The sequence below is a fragment of the Phyllopteryx taeniolatus genome, chromosome 5 (genome assembly GCF_024500385.1).
Source record: "Phyllopteryx taeniolatus isolate TA_2022b chromosome 5, UOR_Ptae_1.2, whole genome shotgun sequence".
Classification (NCBI taxonomy): Eukaryota; Metazoa; Chordata; class Actinopteri; order Syngnathiformes; family Syngnathidae; genus Phyllopteryx; species Phyllopteryx taeniolatus.
In genome coordinates, this window is record NC_084506.1 from 27,458,806 (window position 1) to 27,481,257 (window position 22,452).

Below are 22,452 nucleotides of genomic sequence, written 5' to 3' on the forward strand. Positions count from 1 at the left end.
GCAGATCTTTTCCTTTCTCACCATTTTACGGGCACTTTTTGGGAGCTGATGTTTGGTGAAATAAAATCACCCCTCCAGTATTTACACAGCACCCGGGGGGGGGATAAGTGTGTGACTTGTGGCTTGGCAAAGGCTGACTGAGCTCTTACGTAATAGCGGGGCAAAGACAGGTAGTTCGGAAGCCAGGATAGATGATTTTTTTCTTTCTTTCTTCTCCCCTCTCTTCACGAGTCTGGCTTTGAGAGTCTCCTAACCTGCTGACCCACATTCAACCCCCCGTACCACCCTATTTTATGCACGCGATTCAATTGTGTCTGGGAAAGAGCAGAAACGACAGGGGAAAAAGATCGCCTCTTGCCTGTTATGTAATGCTGAGTAGGGAGAAAGAAAAAGCTAACGCATGTTTAACCCCCTCCTGCTTTGAATGAGTCGTCCAGCTGTTCAGTTTGAAGTAAGGTTAAACGACTACAAGAGAAAAGACAGTTGGCTTGGAGAACTTATTATATATAAATCCCCCCACACCCCCTCCCAAACTTGGCATAACAACTATTATGTGAAATACATTGCTATATACAGAGTAGTTCAGTGAGCATTCCAGTCAATCACATAAAGTTTATTTTTTTATTTTTTTATTTTTTAATGCTACATAGCCTCAGGTTTGAAGCGTTTGTGGAAAGAGTAGACAATTGATTCGTAGCTCATCTCTCCGGATCTTTAAGTGGCTGTCTGCAAATGTGATGGCTGTAATGGCAATCTGTTGTTATTGTGTCACTGCCACTTAATCAATAGTCTCTTAAACGGTGGATTGCAGCACACACGTTGGTTTGAAAAAGATGTCTCATTTGGATTGTGAGGCAGTCAAGTGGAAGAAATGTTCATTCGTAGGTCAAACTTAGAACTATTGTGCATTCAAGAGAATTAAAATTAGGGATGCACCTAATGCTACTTTAAAAAAAAAAAAAAAATACCAAGTAGGAGTACAAGTAAACTGGAAAAAAAATATCACTTAATTTTCGGTTGCACATGATTTAAAAGTAGTAAACTGATTTCATTTCCCCCTTTTTCCTTGAAAATAACCAAATAATATATGTTAGTTTAAAACTTTTTAATCATGTTCAACTGATGTAGGCCTACATGTTCAAATTAAGTAAAAAATAAAAATAATCCTGTGTACTTACATTTGAGTATTTGCCTTTTCAGTGTACTGATACTTTATAATGCAATTGTGATGGAAATATTTATTTTAACTCAAACTTTTATTGAGCATGATATATATTTTGCTCAAATATAACACTTCTTATATACACAATCAAATATTGTTAAAACACAAGAAGAAAACTGACATTTATTGAACATGACATACATTTTACTCAAATAGAACACTTATTTATGTATTATATTATTAATATTATTATTATTACTATTTTATTTATTGTGTTTTATTTTTTTATGTATGATCATGTACAGCACAGTTGTGTTATTTAATTTTTTTTTTTAGAAATAAAGTTGAGTTGAGTTGATGTGTTTTCCTTTACACGTAGAAAACTCCGATTCCACTTGCCCTGGATGTATACCGTATGTGCCGCTTCTGTTGTACGCACCTCGGCCTCCAGGGGAACATTGTGGTGCAGCCATGCAGATAACACACGTAGATCTGATGAAAAGACACACAATAATCACTATCTGCCAAACTGCAGAAAACACACTCAGGGAGAACAGAAGTAGTAGATGACAGGTTGGTTAAGGGTATGAAGTGTCGGTAGTACAGGAGCGTTGAGAGTACGAGTACAGATGTACAGCATTGGATGCAAATATCGGTATCAATGCATCACTAATTCAAATGCTGATGGTTAATTTAGAATTAGACGAGCTATGAGGTGAGTGTCAAGCTCGCAAGTTGGGCCTTTTCTCCTTTATTTTGAAAGGGATGGGAGAATTTCTCCCTGAATGTTTGGAACTCCTCTTTTGATGCTGTTGTCGTATTGAGTGTAATAATGCTGCCCAGAAGAGTTGTCATAGTTGGATTCTTCGTTGTTGGAGCTGAACTTGTCTTGGTATTCTTTTTTTGACCCAGACTAATAGTTGAGACTGAACCAATAGCACCTCTGCTGGGTGAAGCCGAGTAGCGTGCACCATTTTGCCTCAATTGCTTAAAGACGTGGTTAGTTAACTGTCCAAATCAATTGATATCATTCTTAGAAGAATTCTTAGCAATCAACTAATCCACACCCATTCATACTTTAAACCAAATAATATTCCAGGTCACTGGTCGACCCACTGACTGGATTTCAAAGCCATTTTTCCCTTGGATAGCAATGGAAAAGGAAATAGACTGATCCAGGGTCAAACGTTTGCCTCCATAAAACCTTTACTAACTGTACAGGCAATTTTTAAAGTACTGTGTTAATATTATTGACTTTTATACACATGTAAAAATACATTTACCACATTGAACCTTAAAAATGATAAAACATTGTACGTAACTGTAAAAACTTTAAATGTTGTTCTTTGTTATCACACTATGTAGAGGAATTTGTGTTGTAAAAAAGCCACAAAAAGTACAGCCAGAGATAATCGTTGGTTGCTGAACTGAGCTCTCGTGATGTAAGCTGTCGTCGTTTTAAAGTTTAAAATTTAGGGCATTCGTGGGGCTCATAAACAAACAACCATTCACATTCACACCTATGGACAATTTTGAGTCATTGAGGAACCTAACATGCATCTTTTTGAAATGTGCGAGCAAGCTGGAGCTACCACAGAAAACCCAAGCAAGCACGGGGACACAACTCCACACAGGTTGGCCTCAACCAATATTCGGGGGTGTTCCACTTTTGAGGCATGTAAATATTCTGTTATTAGAAACAATCAAAATGGATGTTTAGGTTATGCAAGTGGGTTATCTCTCTAGCAGCCTGAAATGTAATTGATTCTTCACTACAATTATTGCACGTTAGTCACACTTGCGCAATATACTTTCACAAATAAACTGTCAGAAAGGTATGAGTTGAACAATAGGTTTATCATTGTGGTTGTAGTTTGCAGTGGCATAACTGTCAACTAATATGACAATAATATTGATGTCATTTCTTTGGAAAAAATCCCTCAGCAGACTGTTAATTGAATCAATCAATGTGTTCTGTGCGTAGCACACCTTGTAGTTAATATTTATATTACAGAGGTTTGTGAGATTTTTAGAAGTAGTCTTAAGTGAGTTCCTTGTAGAAAACAAATCAAACCTGACATTACAGCTTAGTGGCTGATTGATGATAAAATCATCTCCTGTTAACAGACGTATTGCCAGACTTTCATCCAGCAGTTTTATTTTTGGACTGTGAAATGAGAGATCTCAGCTCTCGTGGCAGCAGTGTTTATTTTGTTGTGCACGCTTCTCAGTGGACGTGGTGGAGCGAAGCAAAAATAAAATTAAATAAAATGCTTTTTTTTTCATAATTTTTTTGGAAAATCTCAAACAGCTGTAGATGCTTTGGCGCTTTCACGCCTCTTAACCGGACAGACTTCACTCAGTGACTTCTGAAATTCTATGAGTTAGCGCTAAAAATGATACAGGTTTAGGCGCTTGGCCTGGACTGAGCTCTGATGTGACTTATTATTATTATTTTTTTATGTCTTTCTGCCTATAACATCATACTGAATTTCATTCCTCCTGTGTTTTCATTTAAGAGGCGATAATATCACATTTTATTGGGACCTCTTGTGTCAGACACTTACATTTTTTTAAGCCAAAGCGCAGGAATGATTTATGTCCATAGGCAAGCAAACATCTGTTAGTTCACCTGACAATTTTTTTTAGTTTTTTTCTCTCTCTCTCTGCTCGCTATGTGGGCTATGACATCTTGTCCCAGTTTATACTTTGGTACTGCTCCTGTGGAGGAGTATAAGGTATTCTCATCTTATAGATTTCAAAGGTCAATTTGCATTTGAGCGGTGGAGTGCTTATTTAAGGAGGATGTGAGTTTCAATGTAACATCAAGATGAAATGTGCTCGATTCATCTTTTTCCACTTGTGAGGCTCTCGCGGTTCTCATCCTGTCTGTTTGAAGACGAAATTTTAGAAGTCTTGTCTCTGTTTCTGCTATTTTGCATTCATGAGGTTTTGTGATTAATTTGCAAGACTTTTTGCTTTTTTTGTAACACTCTCAAAAGACGTTTGGTTAGGTACAGATGCAGAATCCAAGGTGATAATGTTTTTTTTTTTTTTTTTAAAGGTCAGATTTTTGTTTTTTTTGGTGCTGGTTACCCTCCCTCCCCTTTTCTCCGCTGCACTAAATTACTGCCTGGGAATGTTAACATGTCATGGATGATGAACTCCTCGTGTGGCGATGGAGGCGGCCGCCCTACGAGTTGCGGTGGCCAGTATTCATATTCTCTGCTTGTTTTGTATTTTACCGTGTAATGTGCTCATAGGGGCTTTCAGGAACTGTTATGAAAAGTGAAAAATGAAGTGAAACAGACAATGATTTTCGTCAATTATTTTCCAGAATGAGAGTGCTTAAAGAGGAGGATGCTATTCATGTGGCACAGTTTGAAGCAGGCATCAGGTGCAGATGTGCCTGGCCAAAACAAAAAAGCAAATAAATGAGGAAAATGTAATTAGAATCTTAAATTTGTAGCTCAACATGTCCTTGACCGGTGTAAATAAATGTTTTTCTGCGTGAAGAAAATTTATTTTGCCTTATTGTACTCTTCAGAGCCTTCCAAATTGCTTAATTTATGTTAAAATCAAAATAATTCTCTGTGGGGGCCCAGGCTCTAATCCTTCCTCCCACATCCCAAAAACATGGATGGTAGGTTAGTGGAGACTCTAATTTGCCCGTAGGTGTGAATGTGAGTGTGAATGGTTGTTTGTTTATGTGTGCCCTGCGATTGGCTGGCGACCAGTTCAGGGTGGACCCCGCCTCTCGCCCGAAGATAGCTGTGATAGGCTCCAGCATGCCTGCGACCCTAGTAAGGATAAGCGGTATGGAAAATTAATGAATGAATATGTAGAGGTATTAAACAAAATTTTTTACTGTGTTTATTGCACCAGAGGATGCTGGAAATGCCTTGCATTTGTCAATTTACTATTGATCCCACCTAGTCACAAGAATGGAACACAGTAATCCTGTGTTTCAGACTGTTTTTTAATTTTATTTTTTCTTGAAAAACCATTGCGAGTTCACACATAAATTGAAAATCCCAGCGCCTAGCCTCAAAGTTCATCCATCCATCCATTTTCCATAGCGCTTATCCTCACTTAGGGTCTAGGATCAAAGTTCATTGGAATCGTAAATCCATAATGTGTCATTCTGGAGTCCATATGCTTTTAATCAGTGTGGGTACTTGATTTGAGTGTTGTGGGTGTCACAGTTAATTCAAGCTGACATGTTACATGGCGTTTACACAGTGCAGGAAACGTGGGGCAGGAAATGACAAATTAATGACCCACACATACAACAGTATTGTAGAGGAGCTGCATTTATTGGCTTATTTTGGGTGTAGGTAATAAAATAATTAATAATCTTATTAAAGTAAAGTACAAGTTTAGTCAAGTTATACTGAATGATCGATACTCTAGACCTGATCTAAAAGTTTTATTAATATGGGACGCTTTCTTATTTTGCAGTTATGTCGTGACCTTCTGTAGAAAATGAAGCTGTTGAACGTTGGAGGGAATCAAATTGGCTTTGAATCTAAATAGAAGTTTAGCTACACATATCAAAAGTGCTCTAGATCAGATCTAAATGTTTTACTCATGGGTCTAGTGTTTAAAATAATGTTAAGGTTAATGTTGCAATTATTGTTTGTTGAGACCTACAGGTTTCTTATTAGTTAGGTGTTAACTGGGCTAATGCTAGCATTAAGAAACTTAATAATCTGATTGAAAGTTGAGCTATACTGTAATAAACTTACTCAAAAGCAGGTCTAATAGTTTAATCAATGCTCGACAGTTTATTTTTTTGGTCAGAAACAATATTATTGTAGTAAAATATTGGGGGTGGCATGGCAAATGGACAAATTGCGCTTATGTTGTGACCTGAGACTTGATAGGATTAATTAAGTGTGCTACCCTTTATATGGTATTTCATTTAAATAAAGGTTCAGCAATACTATATCATACTTACTCTATACCAGATGTAAAAATTGTTCTAATGTGGGACAGTTTATTTTGGAGTTTGAATCACCAGTGGCTTCAAACTGGGGCTGGCGAGCAACTTTTGACTGCTCATAGACACCAGATTTGATGCAAAATCTCCAGTGGTGAATGACAGCTCAGATCTATGGCCCATTTACAGAAGTTGCTATGCAAGATGAAGAAAAAAAAAGTCTGAATAGTAATGGCCAGAAATACTCCATATGCAATTTTGGAGGATGTTAAAGGCGTCTAAATTTAATGTGGTACACTGTGACCTGGGCACTGGTGGCGCTTGGCTCAGAGTTGCTCTGCGTCCCTCTGACACAACATGGGCCTCTCAGAAGGGGTCTGTGGTGAAAACGAGATGCTGAGAGGGATGTAAAGGCTCAGTCAAAGTGAGACTTATGTCACATCCGAGGCCGAGCCTTTCATATCCTCAACGATGTGCGGAGGGTGCAACGTTCCCTAGCAGGTAGGTACGCCTGTCAAGCTCCAAATCCCAGTGCTCGCTTGGGAACGTGTGGCCAGCAGTATCTTTCAAGCCATCATGTCTTTGAACCACATCACACTGTGCACACATGTTCTGCATGGTGTCATGTGTATCAAGTCATATGGACTTCACAATGTTGTGAGTGTCTGTCTACTCAGAGAGGAAGAAAAAAAAAAAGAGCAGAAACTTGAGCGTCTTCATGGAGGCTGCAAAGCACTTTCACATGGCATAAGGTTCTCATGTGGACTGAATGGACATTGTGTGTGTTTGCATTATTGTGTGCGTTTCCAAACAGGACACCTCAATGTTGTAAAGTCTAAAGCATGCTGTTTAAACCACTCACATCAAATCTCAGTAGCCTGTTTGACATGCTTTGAGCAATGATCCTTGCCGAGTCCATCCAAGCTTATTGATCATGTGAAATCATCTGTTGCATGTTGTCACATGTGCTAGTGCATCTGCTTCTTTTATTAAGCCAAATACAGTAGCGCTTTGAGATTTGAGTGACCCGATTTATGAGTTTTTTGAGACACGAGCTGTCTTTCGGCTGATTTTATTTATTTATTTTTTTGCCTTGACATGTGAGTGTAAACTTGAGATGGTGGCAGTGAATTCAACTTAGCTCACTTCAAAATAAGTAGCAGTTTGGCAAATAGTGAACATTTCTTCAAAAAAGCGACTTTTTTGAAGAAAAAAAAGAGATGTTTAATCCCACATTTGGAGTTTACTGTCAGACTAAACAGAATCACACATTGTGTATTTAAAACAACCTAACAACTTTGCCTTAAGATTGCCCCCGCTAGCTTAATGCTTATACAAGGATCTCGTTTGATGTGCTTTCCGCATCTGAGACGCACAAAAAAGAGCAGGGACGCATAAAGTAAAATCAATCTGCGTTTGAGGACGCAATGCTGCGGATTAATATTCCGGCGTGGTGCTGGAAATCTGCCGAAGGCTCATAAAATCATCATCGTTACCCTCAAGCTAATGTTAACGTTTACAACATTAAGCAAGTAAGCTCACAACCGTTGACGCTAATATTAGCAGCTAACTAGCCAAATTGCTTACTGAAATGACGGTGAAATTGAATCAGCCACCACGTACTTCCTTATTAGATGCTTGTGTATCACTGTCGCGCTGTCATGAAAGGGAAGTTCTGTCTCGCAGGTTTTGCATCGCATTCCTCTTCAGTATTTGAAATGCTCAAATGTCCGAGCTTTGTTGCTAATGCCGGACGCCGGTTAACCGTAGTTTTTCTGGGTATGTCACACGGCTAACCCGGAAGACCACTACTGCGCGTGTGCCTCACTGCCAGAACCCAGGCAGGCAGACAACAGGCGAGCTAGCAGGAGGATTCAGGCACTTTTGAGAGAAAAACAAAGCTTAAATCATGAACAACGACTAATAAATTAATTGTCAACGATTTTGATCGTCGACGTAGTCATGACTAGTCAATTAATCTCGGCAGTCCTAATCTCAAGGTACTTGCCGCCTATCAAAAAGCATGCATAGATTTGGGGATTCTTTCCTTTTTTGTGTCAAAATGAATGAAAGTTTTTTTTTTTTCCTTGAACAAAAGGACGACTGGTTAGCACATCGGTCTCACAGTTCTGAGGACCGGGGTTCAAATCCCGGCCCTGCCTGTGTGTAGTGTGCGTGTTCTCCTTGTGCCTGCGTTGGTTTTCTCCGGGTACTCTGGTTTCCTCCCACATCCCAAAAACATGCGTGTAGGTTGATTGAAGACTCTAAATTGCCCTTAGGCGTGAATGTGAGTGCGAATGGTTGTGTGTTTCTATGTGCCCTGCAATTGGCTGGTGACCAGTTCAGGGTGTACCCCGCCTCCCGCCCGAAGAATGCTGGGATAGGCTCCAGCACGCTAGTGGGGGATAAGCGGTAAATAAAATGGATGAACGGGAAAAAATTGTTTGCTTTTCATTGGTCAGCATCAAATAGTTTAAACTTGCACGTTGCCTTAAAAACAAATTTGATTTTCACTCATTTCTTTTACTTCTTCGAGTGTGGTATAGTAATATTATATGCGATCCTCATCCATGCTATTTGTCATTGTCGTTTTCAACACAACCGTTTTGATGCTATTAATGAACAAACTTTATTAATCACCTGCAATAAAGAAAAAAAACTTAGGCGATAAAGCAACTTGAAAAGCAGTGTCATTTCTCTTGGCTTGATTACTTATATTGGAATAACAGGCGCGATTTAATCTCATAAATAAAAAGGGGAAGCGATACGGATCCGTCCCCTCCAGGTACTGGCGCCACTTAATCGAATTAGCTCCACTTGCAGGCTTGACGGGCTCTTCAAACACCCCTGGTGACTTTTGAGTGCCGATTACAATCAGCTACTATTTTCAGCTTTGATTAAAATCTGGTGAGGTTGGTCACTGTTTTTTTTTTTTCTGCGGCACAGAACTGACTAATGTGGTTAGTTAAACAATGCCAATGTTTAAGCGTTAATCATGTGTGCATAAGTCCTATTCAAATAGAATTATGAAACACACTTTAATTATTAACCTTGAGTTACTCTTTTGGCTTGAATATTTTGGGAAGAAGATATTTTGTTTGTTTCATAATTTAATATTGAATTAATGAATAGTATAAAGCTTTCATCTAGTTGGCCCTGTACTTTTCTTCATTTGGAATATGACAATAAAGCTCTAGTTGGTTGCTTTGCAATTGCCGTCAAAAACAATTCAGTCTCATTTGTCAGTTCTAGGAGCCTGCTTTGAATATGAATAAGTTGTATGGTTATTTGGATTGAGCTAGTGTTTGCCAATTGATCGCTTTAAGAGGCCCACCCAGACGCCGTGCAGCGGTGCCATGGCGCTCCATCAGTGACGTGATGTCGCCGTGCTGCTTTCTGACAGTGATTGAAAGAAGGAGTCACTATCCCCGCTCCCTCTCGCTGCAAAAAATCCTCGTCTGATCAATCACTATTTGCTGCTTTATCTGACTAATGCAGTACTTAAGAGGCAATAATTAACTGCGCACGGGGGTTGTTAAAAGCCTATTTTTACGTGACAGACAGAAATAGGCACACTGAAAAGAGACAGCGAAGGCCTTGGGGTGAAGCTGATAGTGGCGTATCACGCAGACGTCGCTCGTGTGGTGCACTGTGAACTTATCAAGAGCTTGACAATCGGTGTTACAAATACATGATTATTGCACTTACTTTGAAGTTCTAATAAAGTCTGACGCTGTAAATTTGCTTTGTGAAGAAAAGGTGACTCAAGAAGAAAAGTTTCATTTCATTCTGTGATAAATTCTCAGCACTGTTGTCTAAAAGTGTTCATTGGTTTTGTGTTACAACATTTGTGGCTTGTGACGCTCATTAATTTCTGCTTGCTCCACTTGCAGCGTTTGTACACTCTTCGCTGGCACCGTGCCTCAGTGTCTTGTGAAGGAGCCACTTCATCTCTGTCAGGGCCAGGTGGAATTTTGTTGCACACTTCTAATTGGACAAAGTGCCTTTCACACACTGAACTATCCCCCACAGATCAAAAAAATCACACACCTCTCGCTTACTCTTCTGCACTTTTTTGTTTTTTGATTGAATCTGATACGATATTTTCTTTTTGCTTGTCTTGCCTTTTGTTGGCAAAAAGTTACAAGTTGTTTTATTCATTATTTACTTTTATTATTATATTTCTTATTTATTATTTATTCATTATGAACATTTTTATTTTTTAAGACTAGTTTTAATTGGCTGGGAGAATGTTGGGAGTTCCCGAAACATGCATGTACGTAGCTCAACTTCCCAGAGCTGATGTCATGTTGTTCTTTGGTCACCAAACTACTTGAAACTACAGTAAATCAAGACCACATCTGGTGGTTGCAGCCAAGTAGTGCACCATTTCATCTACGAACTTAAAGAAGCTATGAATACACCGTCATTTCCACACAAGCATCAGAATTGACTTAAGTAAAGTAAAATTATATCACAGTGTTAAAAATGCTACATTTTACCACAACAATAATGCTATAGCTACCAACATTTCACAGTGATCAATGTTAAAGGGTTAAAGGTTAAAGCTAAACATTCTTTAATGAATTTTCAGGTAGACAAAAAAGTCATAGATTTTATATGAATTGTATTGCATTCATTGTTGTACACATTCAGACTAAATATAATTTTATATCTTTTTTTATCATGTATGAAACTGGGAAGGGTAGGTAGTCTGATTTTAAGTGGATGTTTAAAATTGTGAACCCTTACACATCCACACATTTATGTGCTATCACTAAGATAGATGGCTGTTTGTTTTCTACGTCTTTCTCCAAGTGTCCCCAAGTGAGTTGAAAAAACACGAGACATTATTTTGCATTTCCTGTTATTACTGTAACCATGGAAGTCAAGATTTTGACTCAGCTCAAACTAATGATAATCTACAGTGCTAGTTTAGTATATTATTTTCTAAAGAGGATAACCTAAGTTGATGGGACTGTACTATTTTTGATTCTGGGGTTGAGGGGAACAGTTTAATCATGACTTAAAGAGTAAAACCAAAAATATTTTAGGCTAACATAAGTTTCAAAATCTGTTTTCGAAAATTATTTTAGTTATGCATCGATTAATTTTCCATCAGTTTGTATTTTAGGTGATGGTAATGATTGCAAACAAGAGCAAAATGTCACCATTCTGAGTTTTTATGGCAGCCAAAACAAGACCTCTCATACGTTCACACTTGAGATAAAAGTCAAATTCTGAATAAGCTTTATTGAGTATCAAGCATTTAAGGGCAAACAATTTGGCCATCTTTTGTCTTCTGTGTGGCACTGAGAGGGTGAATTTGTGGCTGCAGGCGAGCTCGCAGGGGGCTTTAATCTTTACAGTGTAGCTCGGAGCAAGACCTCCCTGTGATTTGTGAAAGTATCTTTGGATCAGTTCCTTGAATAACTGGTAGTAAAAGCAGGGTGAATCAATTTAAAACCTACCTGCTGCATTTTGAATGAGCCAATGAGACTAAACGGGCGCTCAAGCGTTTATCATCTCGTATTGTTTTTAAAGGCAAGTGAAGATGATTTCGTCCTTCCCTAGGCAAATCTAACCATAAGTATGAAAGGGTTTTGTTGTTTGTTCGGATCATTATCTCTGCCAAGTGCAAAGTGCAAGGCAGTATGTTACTAGTAAAACTACCTTATCAATTTCCAGAAAAGTTGGATAGCTGATTCGGGATTTATTATTATTTTTTTTAAGTTAATCAATTTTAGGCTTCTGAAAACTATGACTCACATGACCAACATTTATAGTACAGTATATGACACAGTTGTTTTGGCCCTGGTGGAGGTCTGCACTCTACCGATTGATTTTGTTTTCAGTTATATTCGTGTGTGTGTATATATATATCATACATACTGTAGACAGTATTTTGTGACGAAAAAAACTACTTTTTGCCACATTACAGAAAACAGTGACTTTTTCTGTGAATAACTGAGGATAGTGTCCACAGAAAGGTCAGCAGGTTGGGGAATTTGTGAATGCTGAGCTGCAAACATCCATTGTAATTTGTTCTGTATCAAACTGTCAGCATCATGAACATCTTAACTCTTATTTTTAAAAGTAGCATTATAACACTGCGAATCGCAAAGTAGGTACAAATACAGTCACTGATGATGAAGTGGTGCATTTGCCTGACTTGGGTGCATGCAGCGTGGGTTCAGTTCCCACTCAGTGACGGCAAGAATATGAGTGCGAATGGTTGTGTCTATATGTGCCCTGCGACTGACTGGCGGCCAGTTCAGTGTGTAGTCCGCCTTCCGCGCGAAGTCACCTGGGATAGACTCGAGCACCCCGTGACCCTAAATAGTATTGAGAATGGATGGATGGAGGTACAAATACAAAAAAAACCCAACAACATTAATGATAACTGACAACTTTATGAGAAGTTGATTCACATCGTGAATGCACCTCGTGGTTATTCTCATAATTGTTACGTGTTAATTGTAAAAAGTAGTTAAGCACTGTTAATTTTTCATAAAAAACACAATGAAGCACTATCTTAACTTTAATTTCATAACAAGTGATGGCGCATATGTCTTTATCTCCCTGTATGGTAAGGCAAAGAAAAAGTGAGCTGGACCTAGAACCTATGGCAGACCACACCCTGGACTGGTATCCAGTCAATCGCTGGTCACATATAGAGCCAGCCATGCAAACTAATTGAGGTAACACCTATCTACCTACCTTTGAAGTCTGGACCAAATTTCTATGTCACTAAGCAGGAACTGAACCCTCACTGCCTGCACGGCAGTCGGAAGAATGAACCATTCCACCCTTGTTGACAATTTGACAAAAAGCAAAACACTCAGTCAATGCTTTGATGCTCACTCAAAAGGTAAAGTTTTTGCAATTTGTAACTGTATGGCCTCAGGGGCGTTTGCGGTGTTATTTGAATGTGCATAATACTGCATGCGGTTGGGAAAAAAAATAGCATTCAGCTTTGTGGAGCATCCATTGGTCATTGACAAGGAGCGTGTACAAATAAATATTTGACACACCAGAAAACAGCAAGATTTGGGCATACTAGATTGCTTATCTTGTCTGCATGTCGTCAGCACAGACGTATTACCCTGAGCTGATTTGATTCTGGGCTAGGGAAGGTGGGCAGGAGAGATTGATGGCGTTGTCCTCAGTCAGACTGATAACGCCCGATTCCTCCTGCAGGGGGTTGGAAGCTCAGTGCTCCCCTGCACCTCAGATGCGCGCACGGCTGTGCTTAGGAAGCGAACCGTTCCCTCACTCAATGCAAATTTTCCTGGGGCTACGTTCTGAGATGATCCCGATGATCCCCCGGCGGTCTGCATCACATGATCCATGCATCAGCCTCACCTGGGAGAGAGCCCTGCAGGCACAGAGGGGGGTAGGTTTGGGTTGTTTGTTTAACACGGGTGCATCTTGTGCTGGGCGCACTCAAACGAAGACAAAATGAACACGCTTGAACACATGCACGTGCCACGCTGCACACAGATTCACAAGTGTTAATGAAATATTGTCTCGACAAGTATTGGAAAACCGTTTCAGCAGTCCTCTTGTTATTGTCATGGCCTGTTTTTACCACATAAAATGTTTAGGTAAGTATGAACAACTGTGTCCTAGTACTCCATTTTACACACCTCTTGATTAAATAATTAATCAAACGTGTAGAGCTTGTGCCGTTAATTCACCTGGAAACTTGCCAAGACATTTGGGATGCTTTCAACTTCGTGGGGACAGTATAGTTTCAACCTGATGGCGTGGCAAATTCCATTGTTTCAGCCAAAACATGATATATATCACAATATCTTGACTATTCTGCCTTTATAAAGATAACAGCACTTTGATTGGTTGTACTTTGCACTGGTGTAGAACTGTACTGCATCATACTGAGAGCTGTTCCTAATATGTTGGACTCTCATAACTCAGTCATCCATCAATTTTCAATTCCGCATGTCCTCTTTAGGGTCGCGGGTGAGCGGGAGCCAAACCCAGCTGACTGCGGGAGAGCGGAGGGATACATACAGCCTGAACTGGTCGCCAGTTAATCTCAGGCACATACGTATAGGCAAACAATCATTCAGAGCTATGGACAATTTACATTCTTCAATTAACTTAACATGCATGTTTTGGGAATGAGGGAGGAAGCTGGCGTACCTGCAGAAAGCCCACACAAGCATGGAGAGAACATGCAAACGAATTGAGGCAACCAAAATGTTAGACACACCGACTGTATCATTAAATGTGGCAATGGTGGGGCAATACATTAAATCATATTTTATTTGTATTTGTTTTTACATTTTTAATTCTGTATATATACCAAATGTAAAGTACATGTGTTTTTATCTGGCAAAGTTTGGGAAATGCTGCTCTTAAATTATGACTGACATTTATTATGAATTATTAAGACTATTGTATTTGTTGTAAGTAGGGCTGCACAATTAATCGAATTTCAATCATGATCATGATTTTGGCTGCCACTATCAAATGAGCCTGATCGTCTGGGATTTTTTTAACGTTTAAAATGCGGGCATGTGGGATGTGGGAGGAAACCGGAGAGAAACCCCACACAGGCACGGGGAGAACATGCAAACTTCACACAGGCAAGGCCGGATTTGAACCTGGGTCCTCAGAACTGTGAGGCGGATCTGCTAACCAGTCGTCTACCATGCCGCCATGAAGAACAATCTTGACTAATAATTGTGATTACAATATTGATCAAAATAATCACGATTATTATATAGTATACAGTAAAACAGTGTTTTCATCTCTTTACTCTGCAAGAATGCAGAGGACATAATAGGGAATCTTTCATCTTTAACAGCTTGTTTGATGCAGTTACATCATTTCCCATCTATCTCTAACATCAGTGTCTTATGAGCCACATGCTTCAAAAGGCACTCCTCCAGACCTAGATAGTTGTGTAGTGCAAGAGAAAAAAAAATGCCGTCTTTGTTATTCAATAACAAGGTTCGTCGTGCAGGTTCTCAGTGTGTGAGCAGATGGTGAAAGGCTGGTGCATAATAGATCTCCGTATTAACCGTCGCACATGCTGCGGGCGTCGTGGATGTCGCGCAGCAGAGTAAAAGAGAAGCAGTGACCTTCTGTCCCATCATTTACCCCCTCGTGCCCTCCATATTGCTCTCAAATTACTTTGTTTTAGCCAATTAAAGCGGCCAACTGAGCATCGAGCAGGCTGCTGTTTTTCGCTCACCTGGACCCTGGTGACATTATCGCTCTGTCATGGGAAGCAATGGCCGCAAGTGGGGGCCTTCAGCATGGCACCATGCCACCTTGGACCCCACTGTGTTTGCTGGGATGAATGGAGTGACTGCCTGCAAGTCGCAACAATTTCAGTCTGCATGCTCACTTTTCAATTCCCACTGTGGGCTTGCACACATGCTCTCAACATTTACAAACTGGAAAGTAAATGCACTTTATATGTCATGTGTACAATGTACAATAAAATTGCATCCTTGTATCCCTGAGGAGCAGTGAGTGGAAAATGTGTAACGCAGCTAATGTGGATATAATGCTTGATGAACTATGCATGGCCTGATTACCTTATTATTAACAATCGTGCCAATTTTGTGGAATGTGGTTGTTGATTAACTCAATCACTGCCAGCTGTTTTCAAAGCAGATTTCCCCATTTCCCAGCATCTCCAACTACCAGAGACAAATTCCTTGTGTGTTTTTGATATGCTTGGCAATAAAGAGGAATGTGATTCTGATTCTGGTCTTGACAATTCTCTCCCTCATAATCAACGTGAAAAGCCGAGATAGCCTCCCTAATCTATCTTGTACTCAGAAGCTGTGCTGATCTCAAACCCAAAGAGATGCACCACCGCTATCAACAGGAATCTGTTAGTCAGTGCTTTACAAACCTAAATTTCACAGATAATCTGGGCAAGACCCTCTTCCACACCTACCCATTGTGAAGCATACTTAATGAATATATACATCGGTGGCAGTAAATGGTTGGATTTCCGTTGATGAATATAAATGACCACGGCAGTGAATGTGTTAATCATGTCTTGAAGCAACTGGCAAAAAGGAGTGCTACTAGGGTGCAACCTGAAAATAAACTAGCTTGTGTGCTAAATAAGAAGTTGTCAGTCAGCTATTTGAACTTGTACAGTACGGGACAATTCCTCTGGGCAGTATTGTTTTGCTCAACACAACACTGGCATCAAAACCTAAATTCAGAACATTCAAACAGATTCTGACATTCCATTAACTAATATTTATAAATAACAGCTAATCAATGAATTAATTGTTCATTTTTCCTATACTTTTTTTTGTTAGTTTAGTCATAGTTTTTGTCCCATGGTTTGTCATGGATATTTCAAATACTGATCCCTAATATGTACACACCACACTCCAATGCATCTTTTTTTTGTATTCCACATCCTATACATGGTTTCAGTTGGGCTGGAACCAAGCTGAGAAAACATGAAGTGTACATCCTGCACCAATAATCTGCAGAGTTCAGTTTCCTGATACCTGAATTACCCCAAATGACCTCCAGTGTAACAAATGCATTGTGTCTAAATGTGCAAGGACTTTGTCATCTATCAAGAAACAGTGGTGTCACTGATCAAAATACCATATGTTGACAAATTGTTCTAGTCGCAGATCCTTTTTTGGCTCAGTAATGGGAGGAACAATGCTAGACATAACAATAGCAGGCGAGAATGTGTGAGAGGACCGGAGAGTGTGTGGTACTCAACAGCCAATATGAGCACAGATTATGTGCTTCAAGGGTTTGTATTGAGTGCCAACATTGACAGTTGGGCTGGGAATTGAGAGTCGGGCATGTCTCCTTTCGGAAACACCACTGGGTCCGGGGCTCATCTCGGTAGTCCTCCACCTCTCTTCTTCCGTGTGGCAGCATTGTAGCTCTGCTTCACCCAGGGAATGGGCGGACCCCCAACAGCGCTTGATGAGCTCTCACTAATGGCTGCTTCTTTGAAAGCCGACGGGCCCGTTTGAGGAAGAGGGTCTTTTACTTCCCTCCAGCTCAACTTGGCTGGGCATTCATTCAGCAGCCTTGCCCGGCTTTGCTGTCCTGCCCACATGATGGTACGCCAAGGGGCTGCAACGTCTGTCATTTGTTTCACTTTCAAATAGATGTTGGTGATTTACCAGTAAAAAAGTACAAATAATTTTTTTATGATGTCTGGACGTATGTTGAAAAATGGTAGCAATACCAATATTTTCTGCACTATTTTCATGCTAAAAAATAATAATATCTCCTACTTCTGCTGTTCCCATTTGATTGTGTCCATCGTTTAGCGGTTGGGCTCAAGCGCATATCAACCGTGCTGAAAAGTGAGAACAAACTGCCATGACTCCAGCAACTACGCAGTCCCAAATTCCCATATTCTATTTTTTTAGTTTGTGGGGTCCACTGGGCTTTCTGAGTCTTCTGCTTTGTTGGTCTGTAGTGGTCAGTTCAGAACCTGAAACCTTACTTGCCAAAGTCCTTAACGAGCATGGTAGTTTTAAGTGACATAAAAAAAAATCTTAGAAAAACTCATTTCTGATCGTATGTCACTCCAAGTAACAGTATGTCCATCAAATACTTTGCTTTCAATGTTTGTGGTTGAAAACCCAAAAGCTTGCTACTGATTAGTATGTTGCATGTTTCACAACTTTTACGTCTGTATGGCATATTTATCCTACATACATTTTGGGGATATAGGCCGTAATGTTTTATGAGCATATTTGAATTAAAAAAAAAGAATGATGACTTGAAAATAATGAATAATAGGAAGCAACTGCTGGTATTATGATAGAAAACAAATCTGGCCAGTCAAGTTACAACTGACATAATGCTAGTAATAAAACAGCATTCCTCTAATACGCAGTGAAACACTGACGCCAGCATTCTGTACCTGGTTCACAACAGGTAAGCAGAGCCCCTATTCTCCTTATGTTATTGATATATAGAAGCTAAACATGTACAGTGATTGGATATTAAAGCCTCCATTTTCTAGATTGACATGATGATTGGTACCCTTAACCTTGGCGGCTTGGTCCACTCATCCCAGATTTTTTTAAATCCATGCCACATACTTCAGCCTCATAGGTCTCTTCACAAACTGGACTTGTCCTTGAAAATCTCCTTTGAAAAGTTTTTTCTTTTCTCCCCACCGGCCCCCACTTGAAACTAGGGCATAGGCCAAAATAGTGAATTTGATATGGAGCACCTTGTCAATTAAAAACAATGGCTTTCCAGGAGCTGTTAGCCCAATAAAGAATGAGCTGAAATTCCCAGACAAATGTCCCTGCTAGACGTTCCCAAAAGAGAACACTTGTCTGCATACATTTCTCCACTACTTGGCACCCAAATTAATTCACCACTTTTTTATTGAATCACTTTCTTCACTTGGGAGATCCTCCATTTTAACATGTAACAACATTGATGCTTGTGAGATTTGATTCCATCAAAACCATCTTATTGCGCTTAGCTGTTTTGTTAGGCTGCACCTCATGTCGGCGGTGAAGTAACAGATGTTCATAGTTGCGTAATGGCGAGCGAGTTAGAAAAAAAACCCCAGCTGGCTGCGTTGTTGTGCAGCGGTGTGATCAAATAGTTTTAATTTGATCTGACCTCTTTGTCTAAGAGTTTCTAAGCTCCAGACTGTCATCAAACAGAGGATCAGCCTGGTCCAAATAAATTCCACTCACAAGCTGGTAAACCTCTCTACCAAATCCTCACAGTAATTGGGGTTAGTACTTTTTAAAACAAATCTTTGCTGATAAAATAATACACATAAAGCAACAAAATGTACCGATGGAGCATGTTAAAAACAAAGTGGCTGTTTTCATTTTATTAATGAGAATATGTTACTGGCCGTTGTCACCGGCAAGTTTCTCACGAATAAATGTTTTTGGAGTTGTGACATTTTAATTGGAACTCTATTCCCGTTAATTGGACACATTAGAGAAATGTCTGCTGGGGGAAAGTTAATCTGTCAATGTGATGATTTAGAATTTGCCATTAAAAAAAAAAAAGGAATAAAAAATTAGCCATTCTACTCTGTTTGTGTATGTAAGCTAGTCGCAGCGGTTGTGCAGCGGCGTTTGTGGGCTCGCTGTATCTGCGGCACTCAGGACTCACAGTGTCTTCATTAAGTGATTAAAGCAATGGGTCAATTTAGTGTGCTTGCATGCTTGGACTGTCATTTCCTCTCATAAAATGTCTTCATCTGCCTGGCGCGCTGCAGGCTTGATGATCCATTTCATTTTTATGCATGTTTAGATTTCCGGTTGAACATTGTATAATAATATTTTAATTTAGTCTGCTAACGTGTGTTTCACGGAATAGGTTTTGGTGTTGGTATACTGTAGTTCTGCTGCAGCATGGTTGGTGTCTGTGAACTAATGAGTTGTTGTGTGATTAGCAGTGTAAGATGCACAGCTATAATTATTGTTTATATAAATTGTTATAGGGATGGATGTTTGACTATATTTACTTGATTGAAATGGGGAAAGCGAATAATTATTGACTCGATTAATTATTTTTTTATTTTAAATGAAATGGAGTCTGGCGGCACGGTGGCCGACTGGTTAGAGCGTCAGCCTCACAGTTCTGAGGTGCGGGGTTCAATCCCCGTCCCCGCCTGTGTGGAGTTTGCATGTTCTCCCCGTGCCTGCGTGGGTTTTCTCCGGGCACTCCGGTTTCCTCCCACATCCCAAAAACATGCATGAATTGGAGACTCTAAATTGCCCGTAGGCATGACTGTGAGTGCGAATGGTTGTTTGTTCCTATGTGCCCTGCGATTGGCTGGCAACCAGTTCAGGGTGTACCCCGCCTCCTGCCCGATGACAGCTGGGATAGGCTCCAGCACGCCCGCGACCCTAGTGAGGAGAAGCGGCTCAGAAATGGAAATGGAGTCTTTTGAATTTTCTGAACTCCTGTTTCTGTGTTGAAGTAGTATTGAAGAGGATAATACTGCCTTAAAAGACTTGTGCAGTCGCAGAGGTCCGTGAGGATGTAGCTAAACTTCCCAATATAGCTGACTTCATATTATTTATCTTTGGGCAGCAAATTAATTGAGACTGAATCGACAGCATATCTGCTTTTGTAGTAGTGTACTCAGGTTTTGACTAAAATATATCAAGACTTAGTTCAATCATAATCAAATCTACACTATTGACAGAGTTCATATGTCCAGCCCTATACTGTACACTTCCTCATCATAACAGAGCATGGTACAACATTTGTAAAAACAGAAAAATTGATCCAGCTCTCACATTGGAATCGCTTTAGATTTTACAGGTGTACCTAATAATGTGGCCAGTGAGTCGCCTTCATCTCTGTTGGACTCCAACTCATCACTCATAGGTTTTCTTTATAAACATTTAATAGTTAAAAGCGAAAGTCATAATATTGCACAGAAAGAGGCAGTTTGTGCCCACCAAAAGCAACATGGTCTGCTAACATCTAATTTCAGGGTGGCCACCTGTCAGTTTAGGTCGACCGAGTAGTCAGCCAAGTGGGGAAGCCCAAGGACTGGAGTGTAAATAAATGTTTCACAAACAGTATGTCAGCAACATGATATAGGGCATTTGCCATTTGCTATTTTTGCTGTTTGTTTAAAGGCAACATTCCTAATTAATGCGATGTTAAAATCGTAAAACTATTCTCTTACACCTACTGTTTTCTGTTACCGGCGACGTTCATATAAGTCTGTATACAGCATTGAAATGTCATCTGCAAAATGGAGTACACTACTGATGATATCAGTTTTGTGGTCTGCTGTATTCTTCTCATCACAACGGCATCAGACAGGAGATCAAAACATTGAGAGAGATTCTCCCACCCCATTAAAATCTAATTTCATTGATCAAATTCAGTCAAATACACATCCATCATTTTAATCAGGTGGTTTCTCAGCTCGCCTTTGATGTCAACAGCGACAAGAGCACCTGAGACTCTGTAGCTGGATACCAAGAGTTAATTGATTGTGACATTTGTTATTATGTTCCATGTAGACATCACTGAAATAAATATTTTATAAGCAAATAAGGGCTATAATGATTGAATTAAAAACACTGATATCACTGACATGAAGTAAGAACCGAATGAAAGAAGTATAATTCCTTAGCATGTACTGATCATCCAAAGTAGTGGAGAAGTCTAATTGGAAGGAAGAGCAGCAGATACAGGAAAGGGAGCAAAGCAGACAGACGGGGCTCCTAGATTGTTGGGCCGGGGGGGGAAAGTTCCCCCATGCTTGTCAGAGTTTGAGCAAGTTCAGAATTGATGGAGCCCACAGGCAGCACTGCTAATTTTAGTAGAAATCACCTAAGTGGTTTGGCTAATTTATCCAGGGTCCTCTGCCCCTACTTTCTCTCCTTCCTCCCTTCCTCTGCCTTCCCTTCCCTGATATATGCAGAAAGCGTCAAGGTACCAGGAGGTGACAGAAGCAACAGAAGGATATTTTGTGCCCAGCTGATTTGCACAGGGCCAACTGGTTCCACTGTGTTGTACATTTGGATAATGGTTGACCTTTAACAGCAGCCCAGCCAAACTGAGAATACAAAAAAAAAATACAATTTGCACTTAATTGAAAAAGCACATTCTAAATGAGGGAAATTAAATTGGATGAAACTGAAATAAAAAATGTCAATGTCTTTAAATAAGGAGTTTTTAATCTTATACAGTGCAATCTACTATTAGATTTTATGCAAAACAAGCATCAAGTAATATTGGACCTTAATCATCACCAAAGAAGTTGCACTGATATCATTGTTACTTTGTTCACTCGTGCTGCAGTGTACAGTATTGACAAAACACAGTAGAAGCCATTGTTTTAGATGACATCATCTGCTAAAATTAAGCCAGATCAGCACAAAAGCTAATTCTTAGTATTGCTGCTTGACATCTGGAACTCAAACATTTTGAAGAGGAATCAAAACTGTATTCATCCTTCATCTACAAAAGTTGCGGAGACATAAAAAGCTTTGCTCTTCTCAATGTTTTAATTTGCAATGAAATATTAATTCATGCTGCTTCTTGTAAGGAAGTTCAAACACATCCAGGGGCAACATTAAAAGTAAACACAACACTTTCTTGGTTTATATATTTATAATATATTTTTTTTCTGTACATTTGTATGAACAAATATAGTTTTATTTTTGCAAGTTTGGTGTAAGTACCAGTGACAATGCATGATATATATTTTACACACCCACAGTTTTGTATTTGCAGAGGGAATGCAGCTTTTTGACAAGCACATTTTGCGAGCAGAGTGCACGAGGAAATGTATGCTGTATTGTGTGCGAGCCAACACTTCTTGGCAGATGAATGCACTGTTTGTATGTGC